This window comes from Schistocerca cancellata, chromosome 2 (assembly GCF_023864275.1).
Source record: "Schistocerca cancellata isolate TAMUIC-IGC-003103 chromosome 2, iqSchCanc2.1, whole genome shotgun sequence".
NCBI classification, from domain to species: Eukaryota; Metazoa; Arthropoda; class Insecta; order Orthoptera; family Acrididae; genus Schistocerca; species Schistocerca cancellata.
The window spans coordinates 388090590-388104304 of NC_064627.1; the positions used below are offsets into that span (position 1 = coordinate 388090590).

The 13715-nt window shown below is 44.3% G+C and overlaps 1 pseudogene; it reads right to left on the reverse strand.

The window, feature by feature from the left end:
* Positions 1–4132: 4132 nt before the first annotated feature.
* On the reverse strand, positions 4133–4249 carry LOC126163782 (5S ribosomal RNA; annotated as a pseudogene).
* Between the last annotated feature and the right edge of the window lie 9466 nt (positions 4250–13715).

Below are 13715 nucleotides of genomic sequence, written 5' to 3' on the forward strand. Positions count from 1 at the left end.
CAGCGTGTGCCGAAAATTGCTTTAATATGCGTACAATTTTCGTTTGGGTTAGAATAACGACCGGTCAACGCCTTTTTGAAACTTAGGACAAGAATCGAAACATCAGAAATAAGTCGCTCTTTAATTGATTTACATTCAAGTGCCACAGACCTCGCAGTTTATATACTTTTCGTATAGTTTGCTTTTTTTTAAGGAACAAAAGCAGTGTGGTCAGAAAATCTGAGAGGCATAAATTTCCTGTTCCAAGTGTTAGGTAACAGTTCTGTTTGTGCGTACATAGATCAAATACTCTACCCTTATTATTTGCGACCTAAGTGATTACTATTTGCGTGAGGTAGTCATTACGCCAGTGATTGGTTAAATTCCCATCTTTGAACATGTTATATAATTTGAGACCATAATTAAAGTTGGAGTGTTGATCCTTCTTGTCTATAACGCCGTTTCAGCATTCGGCAACAATTGTGAGTGCTCTGGTTAGCAAGTAAGTAACTGGGCCAATTTTTTTTTTTTTTTTAAATTCGCGCTGTTCTAATTGCGCTCCAGAGGTGCTTGGGACGTAAATGTTGATTAATTTATGTTGCGTAGTTGGCATGAGATTCATCTTTCTGATAATAGTATGAGGCGGGATTACACAGTATTCCTTGCCTGTCCAAAATAATAGGATTGTATGTTTTGTTTTCATTTCCTACTCATGAAAGCTAGGCGGGCCGTTGTAGAACATGGCTGGCAGCGGGGCTCGTAGTGTCGTAATTTCATAAACTTACGATCAGCCAACCGTGGCTTATCCGACTGGCTGGGTAGGTTACGTCGTACTATACCTGATAACTGAGTCAGTGTTTCTGTATTTGATCCATGTAACACACAGTATATTTAAAGCACAAATTTAACTGCGTGCTACATACAGTTTACTTAAAAGCAAACTTTTTGTAACACGTTTCTCTCTGAAATCTCTGTTCTCCACAACTTGTGGATTACACATGTCGGACCGACGACCTCAGCAGTTTGGTCCCATAAGACCTTACCACTACCACCACACACATCACATAATGATTTTGGATTTTTTTCTATAATAAATATATGTCTTATGCACATTAAAATGATATCTTAAGACATGTCCTATTATCCTTCCCCTTCTTGTCTATGTTTTCTATATGCCCCTTTCTTCGCCGATTCTGCCCAGAACACTTCATTCCTCATCTCATCAGTCCACTTACATTATGTAGCATCGCACCTCAAACGCTCTGATTCTCTTCTTTTCCGGTTTTCCCACAAACCATAATTCAGTACCACACAACTCTGTGCTCCAAACATACATTCTCAGAAAATTCATCTTCAAGTTAAGGTCCATGTTCGATAGTAGTAGACATCTTTGCCGAGGAATTCACTCCTTGCCGGTGCTAGTCTGCGTTTAGTGTTCTTTCTTCCATCATGTGTTATTTTGCTTCCAAGGCAACAGATTTCCTTAACTTCATCTACTTCGTGATGACCAGTTTTGATGTTAAGTTTATCGCTAGTCTCATTTCTGATACTCCTCGTTCCTTTCGTCTTTTTTCGATTCACCCTTAATTCGCCTTCTGTAATTATTTGACAATATTTTTTCATTCAAAAGGTCTTGTAATTCTTATCCAGTTTCATTGGAGATAGCAATGTCACCAGCGAATCTTTATCATTGATAATGGCTCTGAGCACTATTGGACTTAACTTCTGAGGTCATCAGTCCCCTAGAACTTAGAACTACTTAAACCTAACTAACCTAAGGACATCACACACATCCATACCCGAGGCAGGATTCGAACCTGCAACCGTAGCGGTTGCGCGGCTCCTCACTGTAGCGCCTAGAACCGCTCGGTCACTCCGGCCGGCTATCATTGAAAATCTTTTCACCCTAAATTTTAGTTCCACTCTTCAACCTTCCTTTCCTTTCTAGCATTGCATCTTCGAAATATCGATTGAACACAGAGACGGAAAACTGCATCCCTATAGCATCCTTTTTAATCCAAGCGTTCCTTGGTCATCCATTCTTGCTAAACTACCAAATATTTACTAATTCTGCTAAAACAAACTGTACTTGCCCAGAGAGAGGGTGGGGGTGGGAGAGGACAATATCTGTGGACATGGAGAATTTATGTTGAAACTAGAGTACATACTGAAGAAGGAAAAGATTTCTGGAGGCTATAGCTGTCAGTTTGAGCCCCCTCCCGACTCCAAATATAATGGGTACAGCGATGAGAAAAAAAAAACATGTTTTGAATATCACCCTAAAACGTGAGTAAACTGTGACCTCCCTGAAATGGAAGTCTTGGATGCGCGCTGCCGTCCCTTCTGCTGCGCGCAAATTCTCCAGCACCAGCGGCCGGCGCTGCTGTCGCAGCGACGCAGGCTTCCGGCAGCAAACAATGCCGGCAACTGACAACCCCCCTCCACTGCCTGCAGTGCCTCTTCTTGCCCTCCCCTCCCTCCCCACCTCCCAACGTTACGGCTGCCTCTGCTATGCCCGGGTGGCTGCTATGTAGAAGTAAGGGCGTGGGAGAGCCAGTTAACTGAATTTTGGCGGACCCTCGGCTGACCCAGTACAGTGTATGAGACGCCGGCGTAGAAGTGAGATCATCCATTGCTCGCGGAATGCCAGAAGCATTACCAGTGTCAACAAGGCTTGTTAGGTCAATCCGTTACACTAAAGGGAACGTTTACTTCCTGCACAGCTCAGTAAAAAAAGCAAAGCAAAATAATACGTTCGGCCGGTCGCGGTGTCCGAGCGGTTCTAGGCGCTTCAGTCCGGAACCGCGCGACTGCTACGGTCGCAGGTTCGAATCCTACCTCGGGCGTCGATGTTTGTGATGTCCTTAGGTTAGTTAGATTTAGGTAATTCTAATTCTAGGAGACTGATGACCTCCGATGTTAAGTCCCATAGTGCTCAGAGTCATTTTTGAACCAATTATACGTTTGACACAGTGATTCATATTAAAATAAGCGTTTTGGCAGCAAAATAAATGGCGACGGTCGAAGCAGAGAGGATGTGGACTCTAGACTGAAAATAGCATTTTTTACTAATTTTTTTCGCGTGATGGAGAACGACTTTTTTGTACATGAAGAGTTTCTCGCTTTAGATACAATACACGGAACAAAAAGTTTGGATATTTTTAATGGAGTTAAAAAGTGCGTTGATAAAATTGGTGCTCTGCAATTGGTACCAATGGTGAACAAGCTGCAATTTGTAGCAAGAATACACGGAAGCAAATTTTTCAAGGTTTACTTTCACTGTTGGCGAGGCTCCAATACGTTTCACGGTTGTTTTAAAGATTTTCAATCTACAGAGCCGTATATTATTTTGTTTAGCGATGAAATAAAAAGAAGTCTTGGAAGCTTCGAAAAATGCTATGACTATGCGACGTCAGGAGCGTGGCGCTGTAAGTAGCCAACCAGAGGCCTGTATCTACCCTCACGCAGCTTTTTACAGGCAGTTCTGATCGTGTGCGTGTTTCTTCAGTGTGTGTATATGTGGCCAACAATATGGGAACTGCGGCAGAACCAGCAGAATGGATGGGAAGTTGTAGGTGATTATATGCGTGTCTCTCCCATTCAGAGCAAGTTGCTGGGTGTTGTGTTCTGTGTTGTGCTGTGGTGAATCGGTTAAAGGGCCCTACACGCGCCACCAATCGGCCGACCGACCAGCAGACTAGCTGTTGGTCGTTAGATATGAACAACTGACAGACGCCCCCCCCCTTTCCCTTTGAACCAATGTGCCGTGTACAGCGCTATCGCGCTATTCGCCGAACAAAAGTTGGTCTCATGTCACTGCGCGCAGTTTAAACGCTTTTCAGATTTGACCTATATGGGAGAGTGTGAGGAGTACGGAACTTTGACCACAGAATTTTTGGAGAAATTTAAGGACTGCAGACATTTGTGAGACACAGCGTGCGAGGAGTAGCAAGCACTCCGTCTTCGGGCCACAAGTGGCCCATCGGGACCACCCGACCGCCGTATCATCTTCAGCTGAGGATGCGGATAGGAGGGGCGTGTGGTCAGCACACCGCGCTCCCGGTCATTATGATGGTTTTCTTTGACCAGAGCCGCTACTATTCGGTCGAGTACTCCTCAATTGGCATCACGAGGCTGAGTGCACCCCGAAAAATGGCAACAGCGCATGGCGGCTGGATGGTCACCCATCCAAGTGCCGGCCACGCCCGACAGCGCTTAACTTCGGTGATCTCACGGGAACCGGTGGATCCACTGTGGCAAGGCCGTTGCCATAGCGTGCGAGGAGTACATTAACAGAAATGTAAGATACGAAACACTTGTTTCATTTTTTAACGAATCCGTTATTGTTCCATGTGTCACAGATACGCTAAAGGATAAATATATTTTTTGAATAAATGTCCTTCGACCGTCTGTGTTTTTAGTATTTCCGATGATTTTCGAAAATGAAATCTAACAGCCGAAATGTACTTACTGGATTTCAGATGCATCGGAAATGAAAAGACTGAAACAGAGACAGATTAAATTTTAGGTTTCACTTTCGATACGCTCCGGAAATAAAACCTATAAACCAAAATACCGACTGTCAACGGGCTTCTACTCGAATGCTTGCTTCATTTTGTGAAGTGTTAAAAATCCAGGCTTTCGCCATGCCCTCTGCTACAAAGAACAAAGTGGCTCAAATGGCTCTGAGCACTATGCGACTTAACTTCTGAGGTCATCAGTCACCTAGAACTTAGAACTAATTAAACCGAACTAACCTAAGGACATCACACACATCCATGCCCGAGGCAGGATTCGAACCTGCGACCGTAGCGGTCGCTCGGTTCCAGACTGTAGCGCCTAGAACCGCACGGCCACTCCGGCCGGCAAGAACAAAATCCTGGACCTTTTTAACAGTTTTAACAGTCGCTAAATGCTTCATTTCTTATGTATTTGTTGCTGTATTTATTATATGATGTGCACCACTTGCAATCCTCCAAATGAATTTCTTAATCTTCTGGGGGATATATTTTATGCTACGTCCAAAAATCAGTTAATAACGTTTTATTCATTTTGCTTTATTACGATGTATTTCCCCAGGCAATTATAAATCACGCTGGAGTTTTCAACGGTCATTTTACATATCAATTGTAGGGATAGACCTGAACTGAATTTGGGAGCCTCGTGACTTCTACCAGTGACTAGAAACCGCACTGTAGCTAATAGCCTCTCCTCGCAGCTTCTGCCTCTTTTATGACTGTATTCATTTTCGTTAAGAATGATTTGATGATGCTCAAGAAAGGTTTGATGATGTTCAGCAGCTCCGAAAAGCGTGTTCCAGCTTATCTTAGATAGTTAACGAAAATGATTGGCTCCCATCCCCTGAAGTAACAGAACGTTGGTGAATTTCTTTCTACGCATTCGCCAGATCTTTGCCCACAGCTTTCTCTGACTTTCTTAGCCTTGTTGCATCTATAGCAACCAAAACAATTCCGGTTTTTATTTCTGTGTCATACCAAGCAGCATCTCGTCGTCCATAAGCTCAATGAACTCACTACAAACAATTCGCAACCAGCGACTGGAAAAGGCGTTGCTGTAATCGGGGTATTTTCGACTGCATACGAAATTGGCCGGTCGGTTGGTGCGTTTTTATGGCTCTTTAGCCCCATTGGCTGACACGAAGTCGGAATTAGACCACCTGTGGCCCCCATCTCAGAGCTTTGAGTTTAGGGTTGTTAGCGGATAGTAGGGGTATCCTCGAACTCCGGTTCCAGAGATTTAGCATATTCTCCCGGGGAATCCACACTCAAAGAAGTAATGCTAGCATAGGTCATACATGCAGAATTCGGCAACAGGTGTTTCCTAAAGAATATAACTTCCTGAGATGTCCCAGCGGTTAAGATCAGGAACTGGCTGTAAGCCATCTGCTGCGACGGTAGTGCAGGCGAGCAACAAATATATCATGGTTTAAGGGTTTTTCTTTTATATGCGAGGGTATTCAGTTATAAATACAACATTATTTTATCGCCCAATTTCAGTTGGAAAAATTCGGAATTTGTTTTGGGACATCGTAGAATATTGCCACTTTAGTCGCTTTTTTTTTTACAGTTTCAACAGTCGCTAAATGCTTTATTTCTTATGTATTTGTAGCTGTATTTAGTAGATGATGTGCACCACTTGTAGCCCTCCTCCTTATTTGAAATGAGTTTCTTAATCTTCTGGGGGATATATTTTATGCTACGTCCAAAAATCAGTTAACAACGTTTTATTCATTTTTGTTTACTACGATGTATTTCATGACGTTCCGATGTATACGTAGCCTTCAAAGACGTGTCTCTAACAGAGGTGCGTTCCCAGCAGATAGCTGTCATTGAGTTTCTTTCGGTGGAAAACAAGAGCATCGTAGATATTCATAGGCACCTGCTCAGTGGTTAAGGAGACCTGGCAGTGAACAAAAGCACGATGAGTCGTTGGGTGAGGCTTCTGCCATCCTCGCAAACCCGGCCGATGTCCCCGCCGACCGGCCGCATACAACTGTGATTCCTGCACGACTTTAACGTGTTCCTAACCACAAAAATTCAAGTGAACTACTTCTCCATTACAATCGAAGGCCTCATACAAGTCTGCGATCCCAAGAGTAGCTCATAAAAATTCATTATACTGCTCTTCCTCGTCCACCCTACAGCCGGGATCTCGCGGTTACTGACTTTCATCTGTTTGGCCCAATGAAGGACGCACACCACAAGAAGCAATACGTGGATGATGGAGAAGATATTGATACAGCAAGACGTTGGCTCCGATGTCGACCAGTAAAGTGGCACTATTGGTCATACAGGCTCTCCACGTTAGGTGGGGTAAGGCCGCCGCATTGAACAGAAATTATGTTGAAAAATAGGGTTTTGTAACCGTATGACTAGCGAATAACATGGTGTATCGGAATCCTGAATAAAACCAACTTGCTTTCAAAAGAAAAAATGTGTTGCCTTACTTAACGCTCCTGGTATTATACCTAATTTCACCAATTATCGGAAATTGGTAAACTACATTAGAAATCCTGAAGTGAATGTTTACTTACCGTCGTATACAAATTTCTATAACTATGTGGAAGCACGTCCCACATTAGAATGCTGCTGTTTGGTATCGTGATTGCAAGCAAGAAAAAAATAAATAATTCTTCCAATCTCGCCTGCCTTCACCCATCGATTCTCGACGTTGCCACGCTTTGATTACGGACTTGTACTTGCAGTTGAGACTTGGACTTGTTTCGCCAACTGTTCAAATGGTTCAAATGGCTCTGAGCACTATGGGACTTAACTTCTGTGGTCATCAGTCCCCTAGAACTTAGAACTACTTAAACCTAACTAACCTAAGGACATCACACACATAAATGCCCGAGGCAGGATTCGAACCTGCGACCGTAGCAGTTCCGCGGTTCCGTACTGCGCGCCTAGAACCACTAGACCACCGCGGCCGGCTTCGCCAACTGTTGACGTGCTCTTTATTATAGTGTGTTCTCCATTGAACGGTGTAATTTCTTTCATTTCCGATGTGTCGCTAGTGCTTTGTTACTGTGCCGTTATTGAGTTCAGTAAATTTGCCCTACGCCGATGAAAGAATTCCCACATGGCACTGCAACTACTTTTTTCCAATTAATGCTGACAGCTCCTGCATCGCAAAATTTCTACTGCCAAAAAGTCTCTGATGTACCATTTATACGAGGGTTGGAACTTTAATAGTGGCAACTACTCATTTACAACTCGTACAAAATAGATACGTGTTTCAAAGTTTTACTGACCTTCAGAGTAGTCACCAGAATTGTGTATAACACGTTGCCAGCGATATGGAAGTCGTAGGATACTCTTAGCAGTGCCGGTTGCGTTGACAGTTCGAGCGGCGCGCTCTATTGCCCGACGAATTTGCAGCAGTTCTGAAGCGAATGCCGTGAAGTTTTCCTTCAGTTTAGAAATCGAGCTGAACTCACGAGGGCTTAAGTCAGGGGAGTGCAGTAGGTTGGCAGCCCCATCAGTCAAACAAATCAGTAACAGCTTGCACTGTAGTGCTTGAGCATTGTCCTGCAAAATGATGGCCAGATCGTGCTGAAAGTGTCATCACTTCTGTCTCTATGCTGTTCATTTTTGGAACACAACCTATGACCAGCTTAGAGACAGAGGTGTTCACACTTTCAGCACGACCTGACCATCATTTTGCAGGACAATGCTCAAGCACGTACAGTGCAAGCTGTTACTGATTTGTTTGACTGATGGGGTTGCTAAGTGCTATACCACCTACTGCACTCCCCTGACTTAGGCCCTCGTGAGTTTAGCTCGATTTCTAACCTGAAGGAAACACTTCACGGCATTCGCTTCAGAACTGCTGCAAATTCGTCGGGCAATAGACCGCGCCGCTCGAACTGTCAACACAAATGGCACTGCTAAGAGTATCCTACGACTTCCACATCGCTGGCAACGTGTTATACACAATGCTGGTGACTACTTTGAATGTCAGTAAAACTTTGAAAAGCTTATCTATTTTGTACGAGTTGTAAATAAATAGTTGCCACTGTTAAAGTTCAAACCCTTGTAGATATTTGCGCAGATGCGGATTTCTGTCGACACAGTAACGAATTATTTTGGTTCAAATGGCTCTGAGCGCTGTGGGACTTAACTTCTAAGGTCATCAGTCGTTTATTTTTGGGGTACAGGGATTTTCCTGTGGGCATATCCGTGGTTATATCGGCGGACATTCACAGAAATACATACTTTGTGATTGAGAGTTAAAGGACACTGCCAATATCAGGATTTTTGTTACATGCGATCGATGAGGTCTTTCGCACGAAGCGGCACCGATAGTAGATTCTAAGCCAAAACGGAAGCCTACCCTCTAAGCTCCGTCGAATCGAATGGGTCGAAGTGGTTTTCAAAAATTTGTTATCCACGAATGCGCATAAAAGACTTTCGGGTACTGATAGGGGATTTGGCAGTACTATGGTGCAGATAATACTTTTCTTATACGTACGAAGTTTTAATACACATATGTCCCAGGAGGAATTGTCAGTGTTCAGGAATGTGACAAGAACGACCATTCGGAACAAAAAGGCTTCTAAAAATTGGCTCTGAAATGCAGAACTTAAGAGCTACGAGCACTTGTTCAGTAGAAGAGATGTGTTTCACAGTAGTGAAGATGAACTAGAGGTCATAGGTCTTATGATATGCGGTTTAGAGCCCCTGTTTACTAGACTTTTTTCCTTCGAATCATCGTTGCTGTCATATCCCTGAATACTAACCATTCTTCCTAGAACAGCCCGTAAAATTGTGGAGTATGTTTTTACGAAGCAATGCAGCAGAGTTCTCAAAAATGGTTCAGATAAGTGTTTAAGGACTTTGAATATTTCCGTACCATCGGAGTGTCTAGGGTCGACGTTCCACGTACTTCCACTCAGGTTTAGAAAGAAAGCTGCACGTCACGTGAACTCATCTCTGTGACTTTATTGCCATCAGAGATAAGCTGACATCCCCGTGGCTAGGAGATAAGTACGGCGCGAGAGAAAGCTGCGGCTTAAGACGTCTCCTGCCTAAAAGAAACATTTCATTCTTCTTTCTTCCTTCAAAATATCAGTGTCGTGTATGTGTATGTATGTGCATACTACATGCTGTAAAGTGCACAGTTAAAATTCACTCTTCAGCTGTTTTAGAATTTATTAGCAATGTAAAATATGTGCCGGATCGGGATTCAAAACCAGAACCTTACCTTAGAGGTAGGTACTGCTCTTACCTTGTGAGCTGTCTGGGCGCGACCCACGCCACACCGAGCGATGTGGCGCAGTGGTTAGCACACTGGACTCCCATTCGGGAGGACGACTTCAAACCCGCGTACGGCCATCCTGATTTAGGTTTTCCGTGATTTCCCTAAATCGCTTCAGGCAAACGCTGGGGATGGTTACTTTGAAAGGGCACGGCCAATTTCCTTCGCCATCCTCCCCTAATCAGATGGGGACGAATGGCCTCCCTTTTTGGTTCCCTCCCCCAAATCAACCAAACAACTATTCCACGCCGCGCCCCTCACTCGAGCGACTGAAATGAGGACGCTAGAACAGCGTTCGGGTCACACGACGTCCCTTGCTCCCTGTGTGGTGCGACGTTTCTCTTGGCCGTAGCGTTGCTACGGATTCGATCGCAGCTAAATATTTGTGACAAGCAACAATATATACGCCACTGCTGCTCGTTCCACTCTGAGCAATTTAAGCTGTGCTTTTAGATTTCGGCCCAGCCGCATCCTCGGAAAATGGCTAAATGACAAGCGAATTCATCTTTCGTTTTGTAATCAGACTGAAGGGACAAAATCGAATCCACTCATTCCTGAGACAGAGCGCTCCTACATAAAGTGTTTATAGTTATACAGAAGTAACCTTTAATTGCGAAAAAGGTAAAAACTTACAGAAATGTTTCATACACTGAATGCAGTATATCTTCCAAGTTATATTCCCGCCTAACCCTGTTAGCTCCCGACGTTCCCGACAGGTGGAATGCGCGAATGAGTTATTCCAGCAGTCATTATCGAGTCGTGCAACGGTGCAGAACGTTTGCCTTGTCGTTTATGGTCTCATGAATCCAAATCCGCTACTACAATTCAGAGACAATTTGCGACTATAGTCCGATCCACGAACGATGCGGTTCGCTCAGCTCGGGACGGAGACGGGGATTACATTATTGCTGGTTCCAAATGATGGTTGCGGAACGCACATAAGCTGTGCGTTTTAAGAAAGCGTGCATACTGCAAATTATGTATCTAGCTTGCTTGTGCAGAATTTGTCGCTTACCACCACTGTCAGACCTGACAGCTCGCAACAGGTGGAATAAAAATTTACTAAATAACTCGCAACAATCACGTTTAATGCCTTCATTGGTTCCGACATTCACAACAGACCGTCGAGAACACCAATGAACGCTCATTGGTTGTCGAATAACACGTGACGCAGATGAAGGCAACAAGCCTAAACTCGACAGCCATCGTTCCTTACTCCAATTGTAAATATCACAAACTACTACCTCAGAGACAAATTGTTGTTAATTGGTACGATCGTTCCACCGAAAATAGCTGTGTATCACATAGGATGCTCGGTCAAGATTAGCTTAGCAATCTCTGACGCAGCAGCTGAACTACGCTGAAGACCAAAGCAACTGGTACACCTGCCTAATATCGTGTAGGGCCCACGCGAGCACACAGAAGTGGCGCAACACGACGTGGCATGGACTCGACTTATGTCTGAAGAAGTCCTGGAGGGAACTGATATCATGAATGCTGCAGGGATGTCCATAAATCCGTAACAGTACGAGGGGGTGGCGATGTCTTCTGAACAGCACGTTGCAAGGCATCCCAGATATGCTCAATAATGATCATGTCTCACAAGTTTGGTGGCTAGTGGAAGTGTTTAAACTCAGAAGAGTGTTCCTGGAGCCACTCTGTAGCAATTCTGGACGTATGGTGTGTCGCATTGCCCTGCTAGAATTGCCCATGTCCTTCGGAATGCACAATGGACATGAATGGATGCAGGTGTCAGATAGGATGGTTACGTACGTGTCACCTGCCAGAGTTGTATCTAGACGTATCAGGAGTCCCATATCACTCCAACTGCACACTCCCCACACCATTACAAAGTCTCCACCAACTTGAACCCTGAAGACATGCAAAAAAAAAGTTCAAATGTGTGTGAAATCTTATGGGACTTAACTGCTTAGGTCATCAGTCCCTAAACTTACACACTACTTAACCTAAATTATCCTAGGGACAAACACACACACCCATGCCCGATGGAGGACTCGAACCTCCGCCAGGACCAGCCTGCTAACATGCAGGGTCTATGGATTCGTGAGATTTTCTCCATATCCGTACACGTCCATCTGCTCGATACAACTTGAAACGAGACTCGTCCGACCAGGCAACATGTTTCCAGTCATCAACAGTCCAATATCAGTGTTGATGGGCCCAGGCGAGGAGTAAAGCTTTGTATCGTGCAGTCACCAAGGGTAGAAGAGGGGCCTTCGGCTCCGAAAGCCTATATCGATGATATTTTCTTGAATGGTTCGCACGCTGATACTTGTTGATGGCCCAGCATTGAAATCTGCTGCAGTTTCCGGAAGGGTTGCACTTCTGTCTCGTTGAACCGTTCTCTTCACTCATCGTTGGTCCCGTTCTTGCACGATCTTTTTCCGGCCGCAGCGATATCGGAGATGGATGTTTTACCGGATTCCTGATATTCACGGTACACTCGTGAAATGGTCGTACGGGAAAATCCCTTCTTCATCGCTGCCTTGGAAGTGCTGTGTCCCATCGCTCGTGCGCCGACTACAACACCGCTCTCAAACTCACTTAAATCTCGATAACCTGCCGTTTTAGCAGCAGTAACCGATCTAATAACTGCGCCAAACACTCGTTGTCTTATGTAGGCGTTGCCGACCGCAGCGCCGTATTGTGCCTGTTAACGTGCCTCTGCATTCGAATACACCAGTCTCTTTGGCGCTTCAGTGTAGTTTGGCTGTGTTCCTTTCGTATTACGGGTAAATCTACGAAACTTGCCAGCGTAGAATTGAATACTCCTAGTGTTACAGTGTGGAAGGTGTGACGACGTACCTGGATATGCTTGAACATTATTTAATGCCTCAATTAGAATAGGGATATGGGCACAGAATTTATTTTACAGCGAGTGGGCGCGTCACCGTATTGTCATTGTGAAGTAGTTTCATATCTCCGTAGCAATGTGCCGATCTGGATCGGAGGTGATGGACCAATATCCTGGCCACCACGATCACCTACTGTAACTTCAATGGTCTTCTGTGAATGGGGTTACATTAAAGACAGAGTGTTTATTCGACCGCTTTCGGGGAACGTCGACGAGCTGCGACAAAGGATAAAACAAGCAGCTGCCACCGTATATCAGAATTTGCTCCATAGGATTTGGCAGGCAACTGATCACAAATGGGACTATTGTCGTGTTACAAAAGGTAGCCACAATGAAAATTTGTAAATAAAATTTGAACATATACTGCATTCAGTGTTGTATCAAAGATTTCTGTAAGTTATGCACCTTTTTCACAGTAAAAGATTACTTATTTATAAGTACCCTGTATGTAAATAGCATCCAATATTGCACAACATACTTCTATTACAAGAAAAAGGAAGTCCCAGACTGTGTTACAAACGCGAAGATAAAAATATTAGCATGTAGCAGAACACGACACTACTTTTTTAGATTCCAGAACTGCACGTCACTAACTATTAGACCAAGGTGAACACATACACCTCTGAACATTACTATCGTTCATCTCAGGAACTCCTCAAGGCTTTAATCGACGATGTGCCATTAACTGGCATTGAATTCTAACAAACTGTGCCTCTTCAGTGCACCGTTGCCTTGAAGCGGCATACTCTAATAGAACACAACTTGTTACACGAAAACGACGAAATAAGTAAATCCAATATGGTGTGCCAAAAGCAGTGAGCGAGGGACATCACGTGGCCGATTTCCGGTTTCAGCCAAACTCGGTAATACCGTCCACATTTCAGTCACACGACCCTCTCACAGCTTACGCGATGCAACCTCTCATGAGATGTAGATGCCGGCGCCCAGGTTGTTTCCATGTTCCGTGACTTCCAGAAAGCGTTCCGTAGGTATCGCACTGTCGCCTACTTAACAACAGAGTTGTCTTTTGTGATTGTGTATTGACGTCAACTGTGTGCGACACATGAAAATTCGTGCCGCA